Raw genomic sequence first — 26,894 nt, forward strand, 5'->3', positions numbered from 1 at the left:
CTGACACACACACACACACACACACACACACACACACACACACACACACACACACAGACACACACACACACACACACACACACACACAAACAAAACACCGCAAGAATTTAACGTGTTCCACAAATATAACCTCAGCACCACCGTGGAAGCAAAGTTTTGAGAGACAGAAGGAGATGCTCAGAAAGGAGACAGGACAGATTCAGCAATTCCAAAGAGGAAATCAAAGGCCAAAACTAAAGAGGAGAATCCAGAGAAATAAAAAAAAAGCAATTATAAAATTGAAGACAAAGGCCAAGAGGTAATGGTTGCTGAAAACAAACTCAAAATAGAGATCCATCCATGGGACCATACTCTGTGCAGAGCATTGGTGCTGCCCAAGCAGTCTCCTTGGCTATTGGGCACAATCCTGGACGGGTCACCACTCCGACACAGGATACCAGCAAGCTGGCACTCATTTTGCTAACCTCAGAAGGATGACACAGGCAGAGTCAACCCCACCTCGTATTAATTCAACAGCCAAGGGGATTTTAACTCAGGATGCTAGGATCCCAAGCCCACCACCCTAACAATTAAGCTAACACCAGGCATTATAAAATAGAGATGATAGCAAGGAAAAAAAATACGACGAGGCTAACAGCAGAGAAAAACAAGGCCAGATGTTTGAGAACAACCATAAAAGATTCTACAGAGAACGAGGGAAACAGAAATAAAATGTGTCATCCCCTCCTGAAAAAGATGAACTGGAACAATTCTGGAAAGGAATTTATAAAGAGCGAAAATAACACAATAAGGAGGTGGAATGGATCCGAAACCTGGAAGAGAAGAAGCAACATCTAGAAGAACTGGCCCCAGTAATAAGTGATGCAGAAAAGATAAGCCAACAACTTGGAAAGATGGCAAACATCAAAAGCCCTGACCCAGATGGGATCCCAAACTTCTGGCTAAAGCAATTTGATGCTCTCCACGTTCACTATGCTCCAGCATTCAATGAACTTATCCCAAATGGATCAGGAAATGGATGAATGGCTCACAGAAGGAAACAACTTCCTCATCCCAAAATATGAAGAAACCAAACTACCTCACAAATACCAGCCAATAACCTGTCTACCGACAACATACAAACTTTTATCAGGAATCATCACAGAAACAAAAAAAAAAGATGTCCACATCCACAGATGTCAAAAAGCAAAGTATACAAAAAAAAAACAATGCACCTTTCCCTGGTGTGCCACACCACCTAACACAACAAGGAGGCCGAGAGGCAGAACAAAAGGAATGCAAGAGAGGATGCTATGGAACAATAGACCACGTACTACTAAACAAGGCCATACTTGAAAACTGCAATACAAGAATAACCAAATTGTCCACAGCCTGGATAGACCATTGAAAAAAAAAGAAGAAGCTTTTGACAGTGGCCCACATTCATGGATGATAAAGTGTATGCAAAAGTACAAGATAAATCCCCAAATAATCAATCTGATTGAGAAAGCCATGGATCTATGGAATACCACACTAATCTTGCAGCAATCGGAAGGAAAGGTCAAAATACCAGTTCTAGTGAAAATATGACATGGGATCTTTCAGGGAGACAGCCTTTCCCTCCTCCTAATTGCCTAGCTCTGGATCCACTAAGTAACCTCATTAATGAGCAAGGACAGCGATACACCCTAACATCCAATAATATAACGTCCAAAGAAACAAGAAAGGTAATACATTTACTTTACATGGATTATTTAAAACTCTTTGCACCGAATGATGAAAAATGGGCAGAACAACTTGAATTAGTGAAACGGTACTCTGACAGCATCCATACGGAATGTGGTCTAGATATGTGTGCCAAGTGCACATTCGTGCAAGGTAGACCAACAAAAACAGACAACATAAAAATTAACCTAGATACAACAATACAGGAGCTAGACAAAGAAACATCATACAAATACCTTGGAGTAGAAGAGGTACCCCAAATATGTCATTTAAAAAATGTAAAACCAATTACCAAAGAATACCTGCATAGAACAAGGCTGATCCTGAAAACGTACCTCTCCCCAAGGAACAAAATCAAAGTCATAAACCAATTAGCAGTACCAGTGTTCCAATATAGCTGCAGAATATTAAACTGGCCATGAGCAGAAATCAAAACAAGGAATCTCCTCACTATCCACAAAATGTTCTCCAAAAAACAATGCATCCTGAGAATGTACCTGCCGAAGAAAGGAGGAGGTAGCGGCCTAATGGAAAACAATCAAGTGCAAAGAGTGACGACTGTAGGATTAGCAGAGTATGTGAAAAGCTCAACGGACTCCCGAATACATTTTCTTTACAAGCATGAACACAACAAACCAGGCAAGGTATCTCTCATTCACCTTGGAAAAAATCTTACAAATACAGGTGCGAATAGAAGATGTCACACACCAAACTGAAACAGCAATAAATACAGGCCAAACGATTGCAAAAATAGATAAAAGAAAAATACAAGACGACATACCAAGATATACAGTGACAACTGGGAGAAAGACAAAAGAGCAGGGAAATATAAAAAAAGACTTGGACAGATTAGGGATAGACAAAGAAGGATCACCTGAAGGAATAAGAAGAGGTCAGCTCAATTTAGACAGAGAATGAAATGTCAATAGATGCCCAAGACCAAGGACACTACACTAATGGCTTAAAAAAATTGCAGGACTAAGTCAATCAGACAAGTGTACATTTTGCAAGGTGGAAACAGAAAGCACGAGCCACCTCGTATCAGGATGTAAAAATAGACCATCAGAGATGGGAATCCCCCGCAATTGAAAAATAATTGAAACCAGATAAGCGGTTTTCCATTTATTACAAAAAACATTTTTTTCAAGATGGCCGCCCCAGTCGGCCATCTTGGATCCGGCCACGCCCAAAATCAATAGGTTTCTTCCTTTTCAGGTGGTACATGTGTGACCCAAATTTCAAATCGATATGGTGAACAGTTTATGAGTTATCGCACTCACAGCTATAAATGTTTACGCCATAAATGTTGACGCCGAGCCAGCCAAACGGACGACCGCCCCAGTCGACGATCTTGGATCTGGCCACGCCAAAAATCAATAGGGTTCTTCCTTTTCAGGTGGTACATGTGTGACCCAAATTTCAAATCAATATGGTGAACAGTTTATGAGTTATCGCACTCACAGCTATAAATGTTGACGCCAGAAATGTTGACGCCCAGCCAGCCAGCCGGACGACCGCCCCAGTCGGCCATCTTGGAGCTGGCCACGCCCAAAATCAAAAGGGTTCTTCCTTTTCAGGTGGTACATGTGTGACCCAAATTTCAAATCGATATGACGAACAGTTTATGAGTTATCGCACTCAAAGCTATAAATGTTGAAGCCCAGCCAGCCAGCCGGACGGATGACCCGGGTGATGACAATATCCCCCTTCCGCCACGCGGCGGGGGATAAAAAAAACTCATGTCAGAACAGCTGTACACACAAAGGCACAACAAGGTATGCAGAGTAATCCACCAGCACATCTGCAGAAATTTCAATATCCCAGTTCCACAAAACTCATAAAAACATGAACCAAAATCAATCATTAAAAACAAGGACATAATGCTCATGTACGACCTGATGATCCCATCCAGCATGAACATAAAAAACAAAGCTCTGTGACTCAAAATAAGTACTGCATTTCATAGTACTCAAAAGAAGGCATTGTTGATTGAGGTTTCAGTACCAAGTGATTCTGGTGTAAATAATGCAGAAATCAAGACAATTGCCACATATCCATCCCATCCTATCCATTGGGACCATACTCTGTGCAGAGCGTTAGTGCTGCCTAAGCAGTCTCCTTGGCTATTGGGCACAATCCTGGACGGGTCACCACTCCAACACAGAATACCAACAAGCTGGTACTCATTTTAGCAACTGCAGAAGGATGACAGGCAGAGTCGACCCCACCTAGTATTAATTTAATAGACAAGTGGGATTTGAACTCAGAATCCTAGGATCCCAAGCCCACCACCCTTACTATTAAGCCAACACCAGGCATACCAAGTATCAAGCCCTCAAGAACAGCGTTTCTCAACCAGGGGCCATCGGCCTTCGACAGGGAGGCCATGAGCGGACGCCGAAAAACTGCGATTCAGAATGCAGAAGCTTGTAATGTACAATTAAGGTGACGAGTCTCCGGTCATCGTGTCAAAGTAAAAAGGGTAGATGAGTTTAACCACGATTTTAAAAGAGAAGGCGGAGCCCACAGAGCATTCATATTAAACCAATGTTTACAAAAACGTTAGAATTTTGTTTTTTTCAATTTTTTTCTCAGATGTCGAAGGTTCGAAAATGGAATGACAGCTCTGTCAAGTTTGGATTCACGAATGTCAGTCGAGATGGCGTGGACTGCGCGCAATGTCTGCACTTCTCGGTCGTGATGTCAAATGCGTCACTACGTCCTTCCAAACTTTCAAGCCATCGCGACAAGATGCATCCCGGAAGGAAGGAAGATAATATCGACGCCCTGTCTGTGAAACGATCACGATATGACCGTGAAGCGACATTTCCCAAATTTGGATTCCGGCCAGAAGAAAAACCTGCTCTTCAATCCAGCTACGAAGTGGCATACCGAATTGCGAAGTGCAAGAAGCCGCACACTATTGCTGAGGACCTTATCAAGCCATGTACAGAGAAAATGGTGGAATTGATGATGGGACCAGAGGTGAAAAAGAAGATCCAGCAAGTTTCGCTCTCTAATGACACGATCCGACGACGGATTGACGACATGGCCACTGATGTGTGCCGTCAAGTTTGCTCCGAAATCAAACAAAGCACGCTCCAGGCTAGCCTTCAATTAGACGAGTCTACCGACTCCACCCTGGAGAGACAGTTGATCGCCTTCGCTCGCTACGAGAGAAAGGGAAAGATGAAGGAAGAGTTCTTGTTCTGCAATACCCTACCAACCACAATGACAGCGGCAGATATCAAAGCTATTGTGGACTCTTTTTTTTGAAGCTAATGGACTCGGTTGACAGAATTTCAAGCACATTTGTACTGATGGTGCCCCAGCGATGGTCGGCGTCAGAGGAGGGTTCGTCACGCTTGTGAAGAACGAATGGCCCCATGTGACGTCCTCCCACTGTTCGCTACACCGATACGCTCTTGCGTCAAAGACTCTTCCGCCTCGTTTGCTGGAAGTCATGGACGTCGTGATCAAAGTGATCAACTTCATTCATGCGAAGGCCAAAAATCATCGGCTCTTCCAACTCCTGGCCAACGAAATGGGAGCGGAACATGTTGGACTTCTGTTCCACACCAAAGTCCGTTGGCTATCGAGGGGGAAATGCCTCTCTCGGCTGTATGAACTCCGGGTTGAGGTGGAAATCTTCCTGCGAGACAACGAAAACAACCTCCATGTCCACTTCGACAATGAAGAGTTCGTCATGATGCTCGCCTACCTGGCCGATAATTAAATGAACCAGTCCTTGCAAGGCCGTGATGTGACGGTCAGTGACGTTCAAGACAAGCTTGCCGGACTGTCTGCGAGAATGGAAGTCTGCCAGGCACGAATCAAGGCCGGGTCCACTGCCTCGTTTCCTTTCTTGGACGAGCACCTGCAGACGCAGAGGATTGAGCTTCCCGTCGGCATCAAAGATTGCATCACTAGACATCTCGCCAATCTCTCCGCCGAGTTCAAATTGTATTTCGACAACGCACCGTTGGATGTTCCGTGGCACAAAGACCCGTTTAACGCCAAAATTGAACCTACTGAAGATGAAGCAGAGGAGCTGGCAGAGTTGAAGGTTTCAAAAGCAATGAAGCTGGTCTTCAGTAACAAAGAAGACCACTCCACCTTCTGGTTGTCTGTTCAGGATGCGTATCCACTACTCAGAAAGAAGGCATCCGTAATGCTCATTCAATTTGCCACAACATATCTTTGCGAATCTGGATTTTCTGACCTTGCGACCATTAAAACGAAGTCCAGAAACCGTTTTGACGTTGGGAACGATATTCGCCTTTCTGTGTCCAAGACGGGGCTGGACATGAGGCCTCGTCAGACAAGCCCAACAGCAAGTGTCTCATTGATTGTTTTGCTTAGAAATCTGTTTACTTTGATTTATCTTCTAAGACTGAGTAAATAAATTTCATCAAACGAAATATGCATCTTTTATTGAAGGGCAGGGGACCACGAATGTTAAGTGACTCGGTAGGGGGACCATGGGCCATCAAAGGTTGAGAAACGCTGCTCAAGAATGAAGTGAAAAGATCATGGAAGAGGAAGAGCACCAAAATTGAACCAGTGATAATTGGAGCAATGGTAATGATAAAGAATCTCACAAAGATCCTACAAATCATCCCTTGGAACATTACCACAAACGAACTACAGTTGGAGGCTGTCCGGGGCTCAGTGACAATCCTGAAAAGAGCCCTCGGAGCAAAACTCTGAGAACAACACAACTTCACAACTCAGTCTGTGAATCACGACCGTTCACCAAAACGAAGGTGGATACTTTGAGTCCTGGGAGGACTCCATTCCACATTCTGAAACCCGAAGTATGCACTGTAGATAACAATCAACGACACACACACACACACACACACACACACACACACACCACACACACACACACACACACACAGCCTTGCCTTACCTGGAGCTAATGAAGAGGAACCTGATGTCAGAGATTCCTCTCCAATAGCTCCAGACTGAAGAGTTCATCCATCTGTAATTAGATATTTTATCAATGAAAATTACACTCCACCTTTCATATTATTACCTTTTGAAACATTTGAAACTGGCAAATACAACTCATCACTTCGTGAACGGGAATATTAAGGAAGGAGAGTAAGGAGGGGAGTGAGAGTGGAGGGAGGGGAGGATGAGGGAGAGGAGGGAAAGGAAAAAGGAGGGAGGGTGAGGGGAGAGGAGAGTAGGGAGGGAGATCGAGGAGGGGCGGGACAGCGAGGAGTGGCGGGGAAGCGAGGAGGGGCGGGGGAGCGAGGAGGGGCGGGGGAGCGAGGAAGGAGGAGGAGCGAGGAGGGGCGGGGGAGCGAGGAAGGAAGGAGTGAGTGAGGATGGGTGGGGGAGTGAGGAAGAAGGGGGAGCGAGGAGCTGAGCAAGGTGGGGGGGGGAGGGAAGGCAGCATGAGGGGAGGGTCTGTCTGGACATAACCACCATCCGGACAGGTATGGAGATAACCACCATCTGGAAACATTCAGATACGTGCAGAGATAACCACCGTCCAGATACGTGCAGAGAAAACCACCGTCCAGATACGTGCAGAGAAAACCACCGTCCAGATATGTGCAGAGATAACCACCGTCCAGATACGTGCAGAGAAAACCACCGTCCGGATACGTGGAGAGAAAACCACCGTCCGGATACGTGCAGAGATAACCACCGTCCACATACGTGCAGAGATAACCACCGTCCACATACGTGCAGAGATAACTACTGTCCGGATACGTGCAGAGATAACCACCATCCACATATGTGCAGAGATAACCATCGTCCACATTCGTGCAGAGATAACCACCGTCCGGAGATAACCACCATCTGGGCATAACCACTGTCCAGATACGTCGAGGGAAGGTGGTGTGAGGGGAGGGCAAGGTATGGCAGTGTAAGGGGATAGTCCGTCTGGACAAGTCCGGAGATAACCACCGTCTGGATGACAGGTATACAAAAGGGGGAGTGGGAGAAAAACAGGGGGGGGAGAGGGGTGGGGGAGTGAGCGGGTAGGGAGACCGGGGAGAGGGGTGGGGGAGTGAGCGGGTAGGGAGACCAAGGAGAGGTGGGGTAGCGAGGTGTTATGTTGGTCATATGAAGGTTGTAGCATTGTCGTTCGAGGAAGGAGAAGGTTGAAATGAATTGGCCATTGCGGGATTGCACGTGGTTTGAATGACGTCTTAGTGGTATAAGCAAATGAGGCTCTTTGTTAACATGTGGTCTGTGGCGTGCATGCTTGCTTGAAGGAGAGGTCATGTGCGTGAAGTAAATAAAATAAATAAAGGAATAGAGAATAGAACTAAAGACCTAACAGAGCCCTTGCAATGCATCTTGTCCCAAATACTCACAAGACATGAGGGAAGGGCTAACTAAAATGAAAGACATGAAATAACTGCTTGGGGACTGCCATATGTTGTGTGCATTTGCCTTGAGGAATGATTGTTTCATAGAACCGCAACAGTTTATTTGTGTGCAGGATATCTCAAAAAGTTGTGGACGGATTCAGATAAAACTTGGTGAACACATTGGGTATATGACAGGGACCAATTGATTCAATTTTGCTGATGATCCGAGTGCGGATCTGATAATTTTTTACCATTCAGTGATAGGACTAAAACTGATATATAGCACGATGTCTCAAAAAGTTGTTGACGGATTCTGATGAAACTTTGTGGACAGGTTGGGTGTGTGACAAGGACGAATTTATTCGATTTTGGTGACGATCCGAATCCAGATATGGAGACAAGAATTTTTTAATTCATAAAGTGATTCTTCACTGTTGAGAGATGAGATCAAAGCGATGTATAGCATGATATTTCAAAAATGTATTGCACCTCGTATGTTGTACTGCATCAGGCATTGTGTGGCGGAGGTACGCACTCCACTGAGTGGCCGTTCCAGACTGACTGATATTAAAAATCGGTACCTTCTGGAGGATGTAGAAAGCTGAAAGTTGGCGTGCCGATGGAAATCGAAGCCGATACATTGGGAAAATTCACAGAACCATCGAAAAGCATCCGTAAATGAAAATATAAATAAATGGAAAAAAACATAAATGGAAAAAAAGTGCATGTGAGCGACCCAAAACAATGGGGAAGCATGGTAATTTGGCGTGTCGAAGGAAATCGAAGCCAACACACCAGGAAAAAAATCACAGAACCATCAGAAAGCATCTGTAAATAAAAATTTAATTATATTAACTCGCAGATACCCGTCTACGACGGGTATGGGGGACAGGACGGAGCACAATACTCGGTTACGGTAGTTTCTTTGGATGTTTTGCGTCGCATTCAACAGCTCAGTTCATATTGGTGGCGTGTCTGGGTGCCCATGGTAGCGTTTGAGACCGATCGCTCTCTAGATTGTTGGCCTTGAGACATAGTGCAGGATGAGTAACACGAATGATTTGACATATTCATCGTTTCTATAGTACCTCCATCAACAGATTAACAACATGGCAGGAGAAATGTCATAAATGCTGAGTTGAACAAACATCCTGAACTCATGGACTTAGTTAAGTAAAGCACGTCGTCTGGGACCCTGCCGTTAGTTTGCATTGAATGCAATGATGATTGTGACGTCATCGATTCCCTCTTTGAAAATGCCATCTATATTCGATTTTCGAATCTGCTATCACCTGCGTAAATACATGGAACACAAAAGGTGAAAATTTCGGAGTATGAACAGAATATGTTCAGAGAAAAGTGTGTTAGAAGTTCCAGACTTACACCCATTATATTATGATTTAAAAAAATGAAATTAAATCAATGAAAACACAAATGCAGGAGAGGGACCTGAGATAATGGGCAAGCACGGTTTGTTATTACTTACAATGTGTAAGCATACAACACCAGTATATATATATATATATATATATATATATATATATATATATATATATATATATATATATATATATATATATATATATATATATATATATATATATACATATATATACATATATACATATATACTGAAACGCAAAAGAAACTTACCACTTGTTTGAAATGTAATAAAATTGTAAAAGTTCAAAATAAAACAAACCAACAATTGCTAATTGAAACTTTGGCATTTTATTGATGACGTGTCAAGTTTTTGACCAAGATACACCATCTCATAAGTTTGTTCTACAGTACAGAACAGCACAGGGTGCAATATCAGTCCCCTTTCAATAGCGTGTGTGGCCACCATTTTTTTTGATACAGGCAGTGCATCGTCGGCACATACTGCCTACCAGTCTGTGGATGGATTGCTGCTGGATTCTGTCCCACTCGGTCCTCAATGTCTGAAGCCATCTGACTTAGGACCATCTGCCTGTCCTGCCTTGCAGTGGTGACTCTTGGCCTCCCTGATCGAGGTCTGTCATCTGCAGAGTTGTGGAGGGTGTCTCTGTCCACCAGGGCCGATATCGTCTGGTGTGAACAGCCAAGGCGATGTGCCACCTCACGGTAGCTCAATCCGCCTTGCAGTATGCCCAAGGCACACTGCCGTTGATCCCTTGACAATCGTGGCATGTTGATTGAAATGCCCATTTTGCACTGGCCTTTTTAAAGCCAATATCAAGACATTACGTGCAGCTCATTAAAATCATCCCGTACCCCTTGGCTAATCACTGACAGTCAAAATGGCAGTTCAACAGCTGTGCTATGAAGTCACCATTGAAGGTTCAAGTGACCATCCGTGACCGTTTTGTCTGACAGTGAGAACACTATTGTCCACAAATAAGTTCACACATTTACTACACGCAGTGTTATTGTTGACATTTGAAGGTTTAAAAGGTGGTAAGTTTCTTTTGCGTTTCAGTATATATATCTGCATATATATCTTCTTCTTCTTTCGGCTGCTCCCGTTAGGGGTCATCCGTTATGATCCGCATACTGATTTGGCATAGGATTTACGCCAGATGCCCTTTCTGACGCAACCCTGGTCGCCTCTTACGACACAGGGCTAAGGATTGGGTTTCGCCATGATTCCGGGCTTCCCTACACCCTCTCATAGAGCAGCCCAGTGCAGAGCTCCCGTCCTCAAGCGATCCTCCAACCCAAGCCTCTGAGTAGCCAGATTACACGCGCACGCCACTACGCCCGGTACATATATATATATATATATATATATATATATATATATATATATATATATATATATATATATATATATATATATATATATATACATACATACATATACATACATATATATATATATATACATACATATATATATATACATATACATATATTCTTCTTCTTTCGGCTGCTCCCGTTAGGGGCCGCCACAGCGGATCATCCGTATGATCCGCATAGTGATTCGGCACATGTTTTACACCGGATGCCCTTCCTGACGCAACCCTGGTCGCCTCTTACGACACAGGGATAAAATATATATATATATATATATATATATATATATATATATATATATATATATATATATATATATATATATAATGACCGTTTTTACAGCCATTTTTCCCTGCTGTGCAGGGGTTTGGCTTTTTCTTGAGGCAATGTTTTATGGCTGGATGCCCTTCCAGACGCCAACCCTGGTCACCTCTTACGACACACAGGGATATGGTACACCTATTCTAACCGGGGCATACACCGGGACCAGTACACTGGCACTCATTTCGCCGACCTCAGAAGGATGACAGGCTGAGTCAACCCCCTGGTGTTAATTCAGCAGCCAACGGGACTTGAACTCAGGACGCTTGGATCCCAAGCCGCCACCCTAACCACTAAGCCAACACCAGGCTTGGATATATATATATATATATATATATATATATATATATATATATATATATATATATATATATATATATATATATATATCCATAACCACCGTGTGTGTGTGTGCGTATGCCCTCTACTGAGGCATACACACACACACACACACACACACACACACACACACACACATATATTTCTATGTATACATATCCATACACATATAAATACATATATATATATATATATATATATATATATATATATATACATACATATAAATACATACAATATACATATATACATGTATACATATAAATACATATATACATATAAATACATATATACATATAAATACATATATACATATGTATACACATATGCTGGTATTGTGAGAAATATAAAAGTTGGCGTTGCTTGAACTCATGCGAGTATCTCGTTTTGATAACATTTTGAACGCTACTCGTCTGCTACACTTAAAGCAAGCATACTCACTAAATGAGGAGATGATGACTGGTATGTAAAGGCATGTTTGCTCAGAGAGCAGAGTGTTTCACTCTTGTGCTGCTGCCATAGTCGACAAGGTGGAACATTTCTTTGTTATGTGGTGCAACCAGTTCTGAAGCACGACCTGAACAACGACTTGCTTGCTTTAGTTGTCGATTGTTCATTTTCTCATGATGACAACACTGAAAAACATGTCAAAAGCAGTTCTGTAACTTTACCCATTTGGGTTCTTCGCGAACTTTAGTTTTTCTCACCCAGATTTTAAAAATATATTCCTCACTCCAAGTTAAAGAACAAACATTTTGAGGTTTGTATTATTTTTCGAACATGTTCATTTTCTTGTTGAAGAAACCTGCACATTGATCTGTTCACTCCATAAACAAACATGGTGTCATTGGAAGCCAAAGTTAAGTTGTGATGTGAAAACATGGCTTGATGAAATCAGCATACAAATTAGCAACGACTCTGCTGTTCGACTCCATGATCTCCCCAGAATGACCTGCGATGAGCAATCAACCATCAAATTTCATCCCAGATCAGAACAAGACTCATTGGCAGTGGTGTGAGGTCCAGAAGTCCACTGATCCATCCCTATAACACAAAGCCATCAACAGAAGTGTGTGCAATTGGCAACATGGCATCACAAATGGATTTTGTAATGTGTGTGACCACCATTGACCAGAACACAAGCTCATACACGTCTTGTCATCAACCAAATATGATGATCCAGCTCTTGCTATGGGTTGTTGCAGGATTATTTTACTTTGACCACTTCCAGATGATCAAGAAACTGTGGGAGGACTCAGTGAGCAAAAATATGTCTTCCTAGGATGTCCAATGCATGTTAAATCAAATTTAATTAATGTAATCCAGTCCATGAGAGTTATGTAGTCCTGAAGTGCAGTGTTGACAACATGTGCGCACTGTGGATGGTCGTTTGGGCGTTTGCTGTTGAGCTGGAGGAATGACTACAGGCAAAACATGAACTCATCCTTGTTTGTGACACCAATCATAGCACCCCTCCGAATGACAAGATCAATTGATCGTCCAACTTGAATGCCAGCCGACACCAACAGCCTGTACCCAGAAAACTGATCATGGTGATTAGTGAAACCTTTAGCAAGTTTCTCCCCACATCGTCTCCAGACTCTCAAGAGTATCTGGTTGAAGTTTCAGCACAATCTGGAGACTTCGATGAAAATAACACAGGGCCAATGGTTGACCCTGCATTTTATTTGTGATGTCATGTCACCCATTGCATACGCTTCTGTTTATGGCTTTTTGTTATAGGGATGTGGATCAGTGGCTGTCTGGACCTCATAACATTGCCATTGAAGCTTGTTCCAATCTGTTGTCAAAACTTGATGGTGGATTGCACATTTCAGGTCATTCTGGAGAGATAATGCTGTTGAAAGGCAGTTAATTCTAGCAATGGTGACAAGATAACGATCCTCATGAGGAGCTGCAACTCTTGAACAACCTGAACGAGATCCCTCTGTGATCTGTCTGGTCTGACGGTACGTGGTGAACATTGTACTGGGAAGCAACAGCAGTCTGAGTCATCGTCCCTTGAGCCATTCCTGCGGCATGAACAAACTCATTTGGTGTTAAATGATGCCTAGCCATTCCTCAACAGACTTGGACCACATGGGCAGCCAATTTATTGAGTGTGCTGACGTGAGTCGTGGGCAGATATATACGCAGATAGTGTGGAACACGTGATTTGCAAATCAATCTCAGGATTGCTCTGTTCAGGTGAGGATCATCGTCACATGACGTAGCTTGTTAAATTCACCTGATTGGAGCTCTCCCTGCAATAACCACAGTGTGGTATGAACAGGACTAAGGAATTCCTGCAATAACCACGGTGTGGTATGAACAGGACTCAGGAATTCCTGCAATAACCACGGTGTGGTATGAACAGGACTAAGGAATTCCTGCACTGTTAACCCACCATTTATTTCACAGTTTAAAATTTGTTGCTAAATATATTTGTGGGGAAAAAAATTACAATTCTGTTGAAGTTAACAGCTCTTCATCAATGCAATAATTATTATATGAAATGGTGTTTTCTTACATTTTAAACTTAAAGGGGAACCCAAACGCTCAGACAACCTCGATGCTAATCTATCCCTTGATACCCGAATAAATAGATAAGATGTGTCTTTTTCCGATTTATAAAGTAAGTAATTTTGAGATTAAGAGTCGAAATAGCCTTGACGTGACGTCACGTCCAGAAGTTGAGCACCATTTTTGTACCGTCTCCGGGTTTCATCGTGGAATGATGAACTGAAAGCGAATAAATTTTTTTATTTTCCACAAATCTGCCAAGTCGATGGATGCATCCTTGGTGGTTGGTTGTACAGTAATACAAATCGAGATGGTTTCATGCTCCCTATGTTTGCCAGTAATTGAACGAGGTTTATCCGAAACACCCGAGTGTGCCGAGTGTGGATCGGGCCTACAAAATATTCGCTCTTCCACTCGGAACACATTTTACAGAGCATGTTATGAAACAACAGAGATGGCTCGATCTTGTGGTTATCTTTCACGATTGAGAGACGATGCCATCCCCACGATTAAGCGGAAGAAACAGCCGTCGCTCAAAACTGGAACACGATCTTTACCGAGCTCCCAGCGCATGTACGTGGGTCATTTGAGAGGTGGATCAAGCACCTGTTGCCATTGCCTGGCACTTACCACAAGAGCACCTGAAAATAATGATCTTCTCAACACAAATTTCTACAAATCAAATGAACCATCTATTTATAATGGAGAGAAAGCATGTACTGTATGTATGTATGTATGTATGTATGTATGTATGTATGTATGTATGATTGTCTACCCCTCTGAAAGGATTTGACCGAGGATGCTGAAACTTTCAGGGTCCTCCTGTTTCACCTCCACAATCCCCCATCAACCATCACCCCCACAATGACCACCACCACTGCATACCCCCCTTCCACCATCTTACACAATAATCACAACACCCACAACCACCCCCCTCCCTCTCCCTATCAATACAGCCCTCCCCTCCAGTGAGGCAGGACATCGACACGGCACGACAGAACACAAAACACGACACGGCACAGCATGACAGCACAACAGCATGGACATGACACGTCATAGCATGACCACAGACACAAATGACGTCATGGGAAAGTATGAAATCGGACAATCCCGTAACATACAAGACACCTGTTCAACCTGCGATGGTGGAACAAAGCATTCGTCGCCCATTTTGGCTGCTGTGTCCGAGCTGTGCCTGGGTGGTGTCCGTGCTGTGTTGTGCCATGGCATGTCCATGCCAGGTCATGTTCGTGTCGTGTACTTGCCGTATTTCCGTAGAGTATTATAACTGATTTATCAATGAATACAAAATCGTTTATAAATTGTCAATTGAACGGAAAAACAAAACCTACCAATCTGGAGTGAACATGTGACTGGCATTTTCATCTAAACTAGCACTTCCATTGTCATCATCTTCGTCTGAATCACTCACATAAGGCTCAAAACTGTACGTCTCCAAAATTCCCCCGAAAGCGTTTCCGTCACTAATTTTGTCTCCAATAGTTTCTTCAAAATTTCACTGATCACTTTAAACATACCGAGAACCTTCAGATGTACTCGTGACGGTGGAATTGGTATCTGAGTCCAAGCTCTAAATACACCGTTTCTCGATGTAAGCCGCCATTTGGATCAAGGTGGGTTCTAGATGTGACGTCACTGGCAAAAATCGACACTAGGACTTTTTCGGTACTTTGTGATTGACAAAAAAAAATTCAATTTTTTTTTCCCTTCAAATTACAGTGATTAATGATTTTCAGTGGTTTTCCCCCAAAAAAAATTTTGCATTTCGGTTCCCCCTTAACCAAAACATTCAAATCAAAATGCAAGACATTAAGGTAACTGCATGGTATCGCTAAGTGTAGATAAATCGAATGTGGTTTGAGACAGAAATTGAAATATCGGCAATTAGCTATTTGTGGCTATCTTTATATATCTCCTGCTCTTGTTGGACCGTCTCTTCTGGTGTATGCACAATTCCCAAGACCATTTGGCCAATCACGCCTGTGCCCTATCCCCACCCCAGTACCCCCCAAATATCTCAGGTTGTGTAATTTCGCCAGGGTTGGTCTAAAGGTTCTGTACAAAAATAGTCTTTAACCCTCTAGAGCCCCAGGGTTTTTTTTTTGTTCACCCAGAACATTTCATGGGCTCGAGAGGGTTAACCGCTCCCAACTCATGGACCAGCATGCTGAAAATAGTAACAACAACAATGACTTCAACAACATTATTAACTTACGGTGAATGGTTAATTTATCAAAGTTGGTTCTTTGACGTTTGATGGTTAAATTAGAGCTTACACCGAAGACCTAAACGGTAGCCATACACAGAGTGACGGACATTAGAAGCACCAGTAAATGTGTTTTTAGACTCCATTTTTTTTCCAAAGTGTCCTATTTCATTTAGTAGTACACCCGCTCCCTATGGGAGCAACAGGAAGGGCTATGTTATTCTCCTTCTTCTTTCGGCTGCTCCCGTTAGGGGGTCGCCACAGCGGATCATCCGTTATGATCCGCATACTGATTTGGCACAGGTTTTACGCCGGATGCCCTTCCTGACGCAACCCTGGTCGCCTCTTACGACACAGGGATAAGGATTGGGTTTCGCCATGATTCCAGGCTGCCCTACACCCTCTCATAGCGTGGCCCAGCGCAGAGCTCCCGTCCTCAAGCGATCCTCCAACCCAAACCTCCGAGTAGCCGGATTACAGGCGCACGCCACTACACCCGGTGGCCATGTTATTCTCCTCTCTGGGGTATATAAATAACAGTAGATTCGGATCGGGTCCGTTAGTCTGTGGCGGACACGATAATTACACAACGCCTCAAGAACGTCGTGTTTCCTCCCTTTCAGTTTAGTGTTAAACAGCAGTAGTGACTGTTTAAAAAGGTAATCATAAGTGGTTGTAGGTTTATAATCATTTTACTTCTGGCAGGAGTGCCCCACAAAATGCCACAATAAGCTATTTATACACTTTAACACGGATTTCGCCCACAGCAGAAAACCCCCTTAGGGAAGGTGGCAAATTAAGTCGTGACAATCACCATCGTGTGATCCTTAGTTCTCCTGTGAAGTTTTTGATTGGAATTGGATAATTAACAACCGAATGCATCACACGTTCAGACAGACAGACAGACACCAACTTGTGTATTTTAGGATGATGGAATCGTTCTTTGGGTGGGGTTTCTCTGTACTCGATCAAATAAATGTTGAGCATCAAGCGGCGAAGCAGCACGTACCGTGTTAAACTCTCTCATCCAGGGTTAGAACTGAACCGCCAACCTACCAGACTGGCGGAAGCTCCAACCACACGACATTATTCACTGTGATGTCACACTAAAGCATAAAAACATATCTATGGAAGATTCATTGTGTACAAGGGGCATCTAATAAGTTCACAGAATGAGATATTTACAGTGGTCCACAAAAGTATTCACCACCCCCCCCCCCTCCTCAATAATGCCACATTTAAATGAGTTACTAATTATGCAGAAACAATTTCTCCAAATGAACATTTTTATTCATAACTGGAGAGATCAAACTAAACACTATTATAGTTAGAGGAGGTTACGTGTCAGGAATACCTGCAAAAAAAAACATGTACAAATCAAAATTCACTGGTTGTAAAAGTATTCAGCCCCTGAGGTCAGTACTTGGTGGAAGAAATGTTTTGCAGCAAACGCAGTGAGATGGTGAAATCTTTTCCCATTCTTCACATGAAAATTTCTTTCGTTCTGCCAAGTTTGATGAAGATCGTCGATGGACTGCAACCTTCAAGTCTCGCCATAAATGTTCAATTGGGTTCATGCAAGGACTTTGACTGGGCCACTCAAGAACATTTTTCTTTTATTCAGCCACTCCAGTGTGGCTTTAGCTTTGTGCTTCAGATCATTGTCCTGCTGAAATGTGAATCTCCTACCCAGTTTCAGATTCATGGCTGACTCGAGCAGATTCATGGCTAATCGAGCAGGTTTTCATTAAGGATTCTCCTGTACTTTGTACCGTCCATTGTCCCTTCTATCCTGACATGTTTACCAGTCCTTGCTGATGAAAAAGCAGCCCCACAACATGATGCTGCTACCACCATCATGCTTGACAGTAGAGATGGTGTTGACTGGTGATGTGCAGTGTTAGGCTTGCGCTGGGCGTAAATCTTTGAATTTTAGATCAAATAGTTAAATTTTTGTCTCGTCTGACTACAAAATTTTTCTCCACATGCCTGCAGTATCATTAAGGTGCTTTTTTGAAAACTCCATAACAACTTTTAGATTAATATTTTTTCAGTAATGGCTTCTTTCTTGCCACATGTACAGAGGCCAGCTTTGTGAAGGGAATGGGATATTGTTGATTGATGAAAACTGATCCCCATCTCGGACATAGGTCCTTGCATGTCTTTCAAAGTGATTGTTGGATTAACAGTGACATCCTGAATCGGTTCCCTGCTTGCCCGGCTGCTGAGGTTGGTTGAGCGACCTAATATGGGGAGAGTCTGGGTGTATGATACGTCTTCCACTTCTTAATGATGGATTTTCCCTGTACTCAAATTGATAATGAGCGAATATGAAATCTTATAACCCTCTCCTGGACGGTGCTTCTCAACCACTTTATGTGCGATTTCCCTGTACTCAAATTGATAATGAGCGAATATGAAATTTTATAACCCTCTCCTGGACGGTGCTTCTCCACCACTTTATGTGTGATTTTCCCGTACTCAAATTGATAATGAGCGAATATGAAATTTTATAACCCTCTCCTGAACGGTGCTTCTCCACCACTTTATATGTGATTTCCCTGTACTCAAATTGATAATGAGCGAATATGAAATTTTATAACCCTCTCCTGAACGGTGCTTCTCCACCACTTTATGTGTGATTTCCCTGTACTCAAATTGATAATGAGCGAATATGAAATCTTATAACCCTCTCCTGGACGGTGCTTCTCCACCACTTTATATGTGATTTCCCTGTACTCAAATTGACAATGAGCGAATATGAAATTTTATAACCCTCTCCTGGATGGTGCTTCTCAACTACTTTATGTGTGATTTCCCTGTACTCAAATTGATAATGAGCGAATATGAAATTTTATAACCCTCTCCTGAACGGTGCTTCTCCACCACTTTATGTGTGACTTCTTGAGAAAGCTCAATGGCCTTCATGTTTGTGTTGTTGGTAGACCAAGTGAGTTGCACCTTAAAACTCTCTAGATTAGTGGGGGAGCTTAACTTTCAAGTTAAACCACTGATTACATACAGGTGAAATCTTTCAAAACTGCAGTTCGGCAGAGGTGTGTACTGGCCCCTACACTTTTCAGCGCTTGGATGGGCTAGATTCTGGGGAGGATGTCAGAGAGATCAAGCTGTGGTGCATCATTTTGGAATGTCAAGATCTCTGACATTGATTTCGTAGATGCGGCCGTCTTTGTGGAGACTCTGGATATCCTTTTTGGAGCCCTCCAGGTGCTGAATGAGGAGTCGGAGCCGCTGGGAGCATGGGTTTCCTTGGTCAAAAATAAGATGCAGGCTTTCAATGACATCTTGGATGCCGCTATCTTGAATATTCCTGTTTGTGGTGAGGATGTTGAGGTGACGGAGAGATTCACTTACCTTGGCAGTGATATTCATGTCTCTGCTGGCTGTGAGCTCCAGGTCAATAGATGTCTGGGCCGGGCCTGGGGAATCATGGATTCACTGGATCGTGGAGTGTGGGGCTGTCGGTACCTGAGCAGGAGGACAAAAGTCCGAGTCTTCAGGTCCTTGATGCTTCCAGTATTGCTCTACAGACATGTGACTGACTCTCACCAGGGTTCTGAGATGGAGATTCAACTCCTTCAGTACCAGGTCTCTTCGGAGAATCCTTGACGATCGCTGGTCGGACTTTGTGTCCAACGAGCGGTTGCTGAGAGAGACTCAAATGAGATTTGTTGCCTAAATCATACGTGAGTGTCAGCTGTGGCTGTATGGACATGTGTCTCGTTTTCCTGATGCTGATCCTGCTCACCAGATTCTCTCAGCGAGGGAACCTCGTGAGTGGAGGAGGCCAAGGGGCAGACTACGTGCCTCGTGGTTGTAGCAGGTTGATCAGCATCTAAAGGAGATGGGTATGAGCCAGGCATTTGCCTGCAGGATGGCCAGATGAAAGCCCCTGGAGTACCATCGGAAAGTGGACGCAGCGACGTGCTGCTCCCATACCTGACCTGGCCTGAAATAAATAATTTGCTCCTCAAGTGATTTAGGGTTAATTAGGCAAATGGTTTTTAAACTTATACAACCGAGAATCATCTGATTTTCTCTGTTGATCTAAATTATTCACATTTTATTGACATTTTTATCTGCATTTTTTTTTTTGGCTTTATCATGTTGGAGTAGTTTATGAAGACGCTATATATGAAATTTGATTTGAAAACATCATTAAATAAGCTCAGATCGCATCAAAATGTGAAAACTTTGGAGGGGAGTCAATACTTTAGCATGTCACTGTATAATAGTCCAAGAAATACTTACTTTTATATTTTACATTATATGAGCACAGGACTGTATACCTACTTATAGCAAGCAAGCAAATATTTGTTTCTTACCAATTAAGTATGTACCGCACTTCGATATTGAAAAATTAATAGTTTGCCTTTCTTGGACTAAGGGGAACATATCGTTCTGAGAACTGAACAATCCTCATGCTTAATCAAGTAAAGCAATATGATTGTATTTTAAAAACGAAATTACTCATCGATATGAATCTAAAAATATCATGGAAACTTTGACATCGATGAGAAACCTTGAAGTATCATGAAAAGTATCGTAAATCCAAGCTTTGTGTTCTTTAGGGACAAATATACTGCAACATTCGTCCAAATTAATCAATTATCTTCATTTTCTTTTTAGCAGCGAGGAAGTTTATTAATAAATCCATTGTGTAACTTCGACATTAAAAAAAATCCTGCCGAACTAGTTCCAAGTCACCCTGCTCTGTTTACATTCACTTTGACTCGACTTCTGACACCACTGTGGAAACTAACAGTAAAGGCACGCCTATTGAAAATTTCTTATCTCGGCCTGTTCATCTTCTTTAGCTCAGCTAGGGTTAACAGTGAGTTCAGGTGGAATTTCTACTCGACACTGGGGGGTTAGAGCTGAAAGTTGTAACAAAATTGATGACCGTCAATAACATTTTAAACTTAAGGTGAGGGTTTAATTTGTCCAATGTTGTTGGCTCCATGGATGTTTGATGGTTAAATTAGAGCTTACATTGCAGACCGAAAGCAACAACCGTAAATATAGGCAAAAAAGCAATTTCTATTTAATGCCATGTGTCATTTTGCAGGAGCTTACCTGATATGGAGAGAATTGCTCGATGAGTTTGATGCAAATCACACGTTCCTGGTTGCCTCCAGGTGAGGGCAATGCTTTCAGGTAACATCATTATACGAACCCTTTTTTTTTTTTTCCTCAAATGTCTGTTTTACATCCTCCCTCGAATGACCTGCAGCAATCTACAAAGAGGGACTGAATACCAACCACCCTAAACCACAACGATGTGGTTAAGCCAATGTTACACCAGAAATTAACGTGTGTCCTCTGAGTTACATAAGACTGATTCACCAGAATTTGAGGTGTGTTGCTTCACACTTCTCTCAAAGATGCACTGACTGGCTAATACAGGAAGGGATTTAAATTTGAAATACTCACTTCATACCCCACTGTAATAGTGTAATGTACCACCATGTACATGCCTGGTGTTGGCTTAATGAATAGGGTGGTGCGATTGGGATCCTAGGGTCATGAGTTCAAAGCCTGCTTTCTGTTGAATTAATACCAGGTGGGGTTGACTCAGCCTTTCATCCTTCTGAGGTTGGCAAAATGATTACCAGCTTTCTGGGATGACTGAGCCACTTGAGTATCGTGTATCGGAGTGGTAACCCACCCAGAATTATGCCCAAAAGCTCAAGAGACTGCTCTGGCAGCACCAACACTCTGTACAGAGTATGGTCTCAATGGATACATGGACCACGCTGTACCATGTACCACCTCACTCCATACCATACTGACTGTAATGTACCACCTGACTTCATACCTTAAGGTTTAAACAGACCGTTACGGGTTTCTGGTGTGAGTGTGGGGTTCATGAGTAGGTCATTCATGAGGAGGTTGCTCGGACCTGTGACTCAACCTCCGCCCCGAAGCCACAAACCACGGATAACTCTGTGACCCGATGAGTTGCTAAGCAACCGCGGATGCTGGTTGGGATAACTAGCTCAAGCAGGGTCCTCACACCCAGAATTGCATTACCTTACCTGGTAACCGAGTTACCTCAACTGGGGATTGCACTCTCAATGTCTCACCTGTCTACTTACCATGTACAGCCGAGTGAAACTGTAGTTGGGGTGTTTGTCTCGGAGAGTGAATTAGTAAAAAAAGCGAAAAAATCTGAGACAGCGAATTGGTGTGGCACATCTTCCTGGCTATTTATTACGTATACGCTATGCTGAACCAATGAAGGAAAAGAGACAACTGAGCAGGTTTGAAGCAGTTTACCAAACTAGGCATGTAATTCCAGGCAACAATAACATATGTACAGAAATGATGCAATGTCACAAAGAAAGCAATTATCCCTTCGCACACAAAAGCCCCTTGAACAATCGTACTTACTCTGGGACACAAGACAGGTGTGCCACAATCATCCGGGAAAAATAGGGAGAAAAACAAGAAGACAGAGGCAGTACGAGGCTTAGGTGCGGCCTCCAGCTCACCCTAAGCAAGCAGGCAGGCTTGCGTTGATCACAAAGTGGAGGGAAGGGAAGGAAAGAGATGGTGTGGTTGTGATGTGCGAGGAGAGGTGCAGGGTATGTAGCGTAAGCTAAGAGGAAAAGGTGTGAGGTGCGAGTTCGTGCCTCACCCAGCTGGGACGAAAGTCAATCGTTGATAGCTCTTTTGGAACGTTGATAACTCTTTGTGCATCTCAAGCAGACAAATTAAGGGTTCTTCGAGAAAGAAAGAAAAGATCGTGTAAGTCAGGATGGAGCTACTGCTGCACACCAAGGACCTCAGTGTCGTCCATTCTCAGACCTCGCACCATGCTCTTCTTGTCCCAACACAGCTCGTCTCAACCCAGCATAGCTTGACCCGGCAGGCAATCTCTCAGTACGAAAAGGCAAGCAGCTTACTTCACAAACGGGTCCCCAGTATTCACATCTGCAGCCGCAAACAGCTCTGGTGGCTCGCCTTTTATCTCTCATGGAGCCAGGTGTGGCCTCGAGGGAGCAAAGTTCATCTGAGCACTGCCTGCCTCCATGCAAGGTGTGGCTCCAGGAAGCAAGGGTTGCAAAATGCTTGCTAACCCCACACGAGGTGTCCTCATTGGCTCTCACTCACCAGCTTTCCCAGAGGTCGACCACAGTAGTGTTACAGCGGAGAGCTTCTCGAAGAATCAATGGCAGTGGCACTGCAGCGACGGTTCGTTGTAGCACGGGGATTGTTTTGTAATATGGTTGTACTGTGTGTGATGCGTAGGTTGTTGCATTGTGTGCCTCATTCGTTCTGTGTTGAAGGTGTGGGGGTTGGGAGGAAGGATGGGGAAGAGGGGTAATTTGAATGGGTTTGAGGATGGAAGGGATGGTAATGGATTTCAATGAAATAAGGTTCTTTAACCAGTTCGGGTTTTGAGAGGTAAAGGGTGAAGGCTTTTAGGGAAGCATGGGGAATAGAGGATCGGAAGCGAAAGGGAGAGGAATTGAGATGGATGGATGGATGGAAAGATTGATTGGAGGTGGGATTGATGGATGGAAAGATGGAAATTACACAGGGGGGGAAGAGCCTGCTAACCCCACATAACGCATCTTCGCCGTCCCCTGTTATGAAGGGACGGGACCCGACGAAGCACACTTATTCATTAAATATCAAACTAAAGAAGTGTTGGATGCAACTCCTGGGGTCATCCTTTTCCATAACCACAACGATACATTACAGCATCGACTCGAGAAGACTGAGGAATATTTAGAGAGCTTTTTCTTCATTATTGTTCTCATAATATAATTCCAATCGTTGTAGTATAATTGGTGGAAGCAGAGGAGCTAATCGTAGTATTAATCTATATATTACTTTGCAAAAAGGATGGAATTTTCAAACCACTCTTCCATTTTAACCCCATTTTTGCATTCATGATCGAGGCTCGTGGAAGACCTCAAGCAGAATGGAATGGAACAAAATGGAAAGGGGGAAACACCAACAGCAGAGTACAAATGAGTTCATTGGGAGGGGGAGAAGGACAAATGGGGATGAACAAGCTGTACACAAACTGAATCAAACACAGCAGGAAGAGGAAGGGGGAAAGCGGGGGTGAAACAGAAAAGGAACAAACCAACCCACAACTAACAAACTAAAAGAGGTGAGGGGGAGAGGGGAATGGGGTCATTTGGGGTGGAAGAGACGATGAGGATGGATGTGGTGTTACCTAATAGTGGTGAACAGCGATCTTGAAGCCCTGGAGGGAAGAATGGGACTGAACAGACTGGGAAAGTTGGTTCCAAAGGCGTTAGAAAAGAGGAGTAAATTGGTAGAGGTGAGCAGTGAGCCAAGCCTGGCATTGGCTTAGCAGTTTGGGTGGCTGGTTTGGGATCTTAGGGTCTTAAGTTTGAGCCCCGTCACCCGCTGAATTAATACCAGGTGGGGTTGACTCAGCCTGTCATCCTTCTGAGGTCGGTGAAATGAGCACCAGTGTACTGGTAATAAGAGCACTGCATCAGCGGCATCGTCACATCCCGAAGAAGTGATTCAACCAGCAGCCTCAATGCTGCCCACGAGAGTGTGCGCGAGTGTGACCAGTGAGCCTGGATTTTGGGAGTTTAATAAGAAGAGGGTTACTGGCAGACATTCATCTCCGAACCTCCTTTCCTTCCTTCCTTTTCAAACGTCAAAACACTCTCCCCAGCTCATATCCCCTCAAAAAAGGTCCAATGGATCAGGTCCAGCACATTAAATTTAATTCCAGACTTTCAATGTGTCGAGGTTTAAACATTGCGGTGGATAAACATCTGCTGTATGCCATGTCTTCAAAATCATGATGAACCAAGTAGACACAATAAATGACCATAACATTAAGTCTTGGAACGATTCATTGCAGTGAAGCAAAAGGCTTGGATTAAAAAGTGGCTTTGCAGAAGGAAGATAGAAGATAAAGAAGATCCAAATTAATTCTCCAAACAGATTGCCCAAATGAACACTGGACCTGTAGTGTGACCTGTAGGGTTAAAACAATACAGGAGGAGTCCTGGTCGTGCATCATTAGATTTGCAGAAAAGAGAGAGGAAGGCTGGCAAGCATCATTTCTTCCAGAATTTGATGCCCTGTTACATAAGTGAATATGTTTATTAAGTGCTGCAATGCTGTCTGTCTGTCTGTCTCTCTGTCCGGTACAGTCCTGATTCATGCCTATGTCTCTCCTTCGGCAGTATTTCCCTTGAATAGAAATTTTTTGCTGTGATGTCTTTCATGCTGTGTCGACCGAGGATGTGATTGTCTTAATAATCAACCACTACCCCCAAATTATTTTTTTTTACCGACGAGTTGTTTGCCCATCTCAGCCTCTTTCGAAGCCAGATACACCTGAGGTCTGTAGCACATGCATGTTGCTGTTATTTCTGTCCATCTCATCACCTTCATCACCGAAGGTGGACGCAGGTTACGTTTTGACCCTTGTTTGTCCGTTTATCTGTCTGCCAGGCTGTGAGCAGGATATCTCAAAAAGTTGTTGACGGATTTGGACAAAACTTGGTGGATAAGATTGGGTGTGTGACAATGACGAATTCATTAGATTTTGGTGAAGATCTGGATACTAGAATTTTTGAAGTGATTCTTTATAATTGAGAGATGGGGCCAAAAATTATATATCGAACGACATTTCAAACCGTTGTGGATGAGTTTTGACAAAATTTGATGGATGAGTTGGGTAGGTAACAAGAACAAGCGGATTCGATTTTGGTTCAGGTCCACGTTCAGATCCGGCCTATCAGTGGAATACAACACGTATACTGCTCAGCCTGGCGGAGGTATGCACTCGACCGAGTGCCGTTCTCGTTCTCACCTGTGTCCATGTGTGATGAGCCAATTCCTCAAGAAGAATGCAAGGGCACAGCCAAATTTAAAACAAGAACACGTTCTTAAATTCTTAGCCAGGCCAAATAGATCAGGGATGTTTAGCAAAAGAAGAGAAGGCCGCGTCACCTGCAAACGTGTGGATCTCCTGCCAGTCATGCTTTCCTTGTCTTCAAATATATACAGTCGACTCCCCCCAATTCGGATATGTATACGTTCTTGAGATCTATCCAGCTGGCAAGAAGTTGTTTGTTTCCCCCATCTTTGGTGGATAACTGTGTACTCGGTAACTCCAGCTTCGACGGACTCATGCCGTGGCTGAACATTCTTGATGCACATTCTCCCACTTGTTCGAATCGAGGAAGTTCTGCTGCAACATCGAGTTCATACAATAGGTCGGGTGGGACTGTGTAATGTTCTACTTTGAGCACTTAGCTCATGATATTGGGATCAGATTGATGTCAATTGTCTACTGATGTCCTTGTAATTCCGACAAAAGTAAATTGATGTCTGCTAATGTCTTGAAATTCATGAAAATGTATATTGTCCTTCAATGTCCTTCACCTGCAAGTGAATTAGTTCAATCTCCTCCATGAGTCTTCATCATCATTATCCTCATCATCATCATCAATACTCTTTACAGAGCGCTGGTGCTGCCGAAGCAATTTCGTGGCAAAGGTTACGCTGGGTGGTTTGCCGTTGCTTTCCCCACAATCAATTAGGCAGGAATTTCTAATTGGTTCAGGGTGACAACACAAACTCGCCGACACCACGAAAGACACCGTCAGATCTGTAACATCAACCACCAA

At 43.4% G+C, this 26,894-nt stretch overlaps 1 protein-coding gene and 1 pseudogene across 3 annotated transcripts in view; both read right to left on the reverse strand.

Moving 5' to 3' along the window:
- Nucleotides 1-26,894, reverse strand: part of KIDINS220 (kinase D interacting substrate 220) — a 199,163-nt gene that overhangs the window by 48,521 nt on the left and 123,748 nt on the right. For all 3 annotated transcript variants that reach the window (XM_085847019.1, XM_085847018.1, XM_085847017.1), the window contains 2 exons: nucleotides 21,328-21,478; nucleotides 11,922-12,115 (listed from right to left, as the gene is read on the reverse strand). The gene's annotated coding sequence lies outside the window, so the exon portion shown is untranslated. The remainder of the gene's footprint in view (nucleotides 1-11,921; nucleotides 12,116-21,327; nucleotides 21,479-26,894) is intronic.
- Nucleotides 16,591-16,731, reverse strand: LOC147017399 (signal recognition particle RNA; annotated as a pseudogene).

This window comes from Eptatretus burgeri, chromosome 11 (genome assembly GCF_056783735.1).
Source record: "Eptatretus burgeri isolate ZD-2024b chromosome 11, Ebu_testis_v1, whole genome shotgun sequence".
NCBI classification, from domain to species: Eukaryota; Metazoa; Chordata; class Myxini; order Myxiniformes; family Myxinidae; genus Eptatretus; species Eptatretus burgeri.